This window comes from Limulus polyphemus, unplaced genomic scaffold (genome assembly GCF_000517525.1).
Source record: "Limulus polyphemus unplaced genomic scaffold, Limulus_polyphemus-2.1.2 Scaffold3506, whole genome shotgun sequence".
NCBI lineage: Eukaryota > Metazoa > Arthropoda > Merostomata > Xiphosura > Limulidae > Limulus > Limulus polyphemus.
Genome location: NW_013669116.1, coordinates 42,749 through 46,054, shown reverse-complemented (window position 1 = coordinate 46,054; position 3,306 = coordinate 42,749).

The window sequence follows — 3,306 nt, the reverse complement described above, 5'->3', positions numbered from 1 at the left end:
ATATGAATAGTTGTCTTACCCCATCGTCTCCAGTGGTAAATATTATTTCTCATGTATATTTAACTAGAAAACACATATAAGTAGTTGTCTTACCCACCGTCTCCAGTGGTAAATATTAATTCTCATGTATATTTAACTAGAAAACACATATAAGTAGTTGTCTTACCTACCGTCTCCAGTGGTAAATATTAATTCTCATGTATATTTAACTAGAAAACACATATAAATAGTTGTCTTACCCACTGTCTCCAGTGGTAAATATTAATTCTCATGTATATTTAACTAGAAAACACATATAAGTAGTTGTCTTACCCACCGTCTCCAGTGGTAAATATTAATTCTCATGTATATTTAACTAGAAAACACATATAAGTAGTTTTATTTCCTCTAATCTATCTTTTCATATTTTTTTACTGGCTGGAGTATCCGTCCCCTGGACAGAAGACATTTAAATTTATGATTAATGAAAGGTTTTCTTGGACATAAAAAGTTGCTTCCCTTATATGTAATTGTAAAAAACGTAAAAACACCCATAAAAACTGCAAAACACAAAATGTGAAACCACAAGTTTGGACATATCTCCGGATGGACCCAACATAGCTTCATGCCAAATTTGGTGAAGATCCATCCACACCCTGCGAAGTATTTACATGGACATACAACAGACAGTACTATTATATTTATATAGATACCTTTTTTTCATGATATCACACAGTAATTGTTAAAAGTATCTTAACTTGTTAAAATACTCAACGATAAGCTGTTATTAATACATATACATAAATAACGATCTGAAACTTACGTCAGTTCTGTTTTTTGTTGTTGTTTTTTCATAGATCGCATCAAAATTGAGTATTTTTGTGGTTATAATTTATGAAAACATTTACTTTTTAGCCATTAGAGATGGTGACAGGGCTAAGAAGTTCGTAAACCTATTTCATTCTGTTTCTGTTTGTAATTAAGCACAAAGCTACACACTGTGCCCACCACGGGTATCTAAACCCGGTTTCTAGCGTTGTAATTCCTAAGACATACAGCTGTGCCACTGGGGGGGGGGGCTATTTTATTCAAGAAGTCTATTAGGAATGTGAAATTATTGTTGTTTGTTGGGTAAGAGGCTTTTAACTTTAATTCATTACAACCTTTCTCAGTCCTACTCATCCAACAAACCAGTTCTTAATCGAAAACCAATACAGCAGTTCGTCAGCTTAATTGTTCGAAACTTTAGGCTGTTGGCAAAAATCCAAAGTCTCGATTGGGGGTAAAGATATTAGCTAGTAGGTGAAGTAATATATTTGGTTTCTATGCAAAACATTATCAATAATCAGCGAGCGATTAGTTAGGCCTGTGTAGGGGATAAACAGTCTTACATGTCATTGTTCATAAAACTTATGACTTTAAATTTGTTTCCAGTATTGTTTTTGTCAGTCTAGCAAGACGTCACAGCCAAACAAGAGTGTCAAAGGTTTTTCACAGGATATCACGAAGAGACATGGCACTTTGTATGAAAATATTAGTGTTACTCACGAGCGGCCCCCTACCTTAGTAATTACGTCAACGTGAGGTTTAGTTTTTATTCTTGATTAATTTCGAGAATCATTATATGCAAATAAGTAATAGTTTATGTATTTATATGAATATGTAATAACCATAAACTTTGTTATTTATGCGATCTTCTCACGTGACCAAGTAAATCCCTACACAGTTTAAATTAACCAAAGATCACTTCTGTATAATGGAATTCTGGACTTCGAAGTTGGTGAGCCGAGTTCAAATTCACAAATAATCCCGAAACAAGCGTGGGGGTGTTTACGAGAATGACAATTTATCCCTTATCATCTATAGTGGGCTGCTTTCCTTCTGATCAGTAGTTCAAAATTAGAGCCAGTGGCAGAAAAACCTTAAAACTGTGCCATAAATACATTACAAATGTAATTGTTTAGAAGGAAGATTCGCATTAATTAAAATGAGAGAAAAAGACAAACAAAAAACAACAGAAGACAAAACGAAATAATTATTTCAATATAAATCAATGAAAATGCTATTACTTAAAGAAACTAGAGTTTGGCTTGTAGTGATTTTTTCTTTTACAACATTGTTAGTTTCTATAGAAACTTTGCCATAAGTACTAAATACAAGTACAATATTAGATATATATAGAGAGATATAAAAATCCACGTCTTAAAACACAATTGACTGTTTTGCATCTCAATACATTACTCTCATTTCAATATTGTTACCTTGTTCAATACATTACTCTCATTTCAATATTGTTACCTAGTTCAATATATTACTCTCACTTCAATATTTTTACCTAGTTCAATATATTACCCTCACTTCAATATTGTTACCTAGTTCAATATATTACTCTCATTTCAATATTGTTACCAGGTTCAATATATTACTCTCATTTCAATATTGTTACCTCGTTCAATACATTACTCTCATTTCAATATTGTTATCTAGTTCAATATATTACTCTCATTTCAATATTGTTACCTAGTTCAATATATTACTCTCATTTCAATATTGTTATCTAGTTCAATATATTACTCTCATTTCAATATTGGTACATAGTTCGACACATTACTCTCATTTCAATATTGTTACCTAGTTCAATATATTACACTCATTTCAATATTGTTACCTAGTTCAATATATTACTCTCATTTCAATATTGTTATCTAGTTCAATATATTACTCTCATTTCAATATTGTTACCTAGTTCAATATATTACTCTCATTACAATATTGTTATCTAGTTCAATATATTACTCTCATTTCAATATTGTTATGTAGTACAATACATTACTCCCATTTCAATATTGTTTCCTAGTTCAATATATTACTCTCATTTCAATATTGTTATCAAGTACAATACATTACTCTCATTTCAGGCTTTATATTCAATTCAATATTGTTACCTAGTTCAATACATTACTCCCATTTCAATATTGTTACCTAGTTCAATATATTACTCTCATTTTAATATTGTTACCTAGTTCAATACATTACTCCCATTTCAATATTGTTACCTAGTTCAATACATTACTCTCATTTCAATATTGTTACCTCGTACAATACATTACTCTCATTTCAATATTGTTACCTAGTACAATACATTACTCTCATTTCAATATTGTTACCAGGTTCAATATATTTCTCTCATTACAATATTGTTACCTAGTACAATACATTACTCTCATTTCAATATTGTTACCAGGTTCAATATAGTACTCTAATTTCAATATTGTTACCTCGTACAATACATTACTCTCAGTTCAATATTGATACCTAGTTCAATAC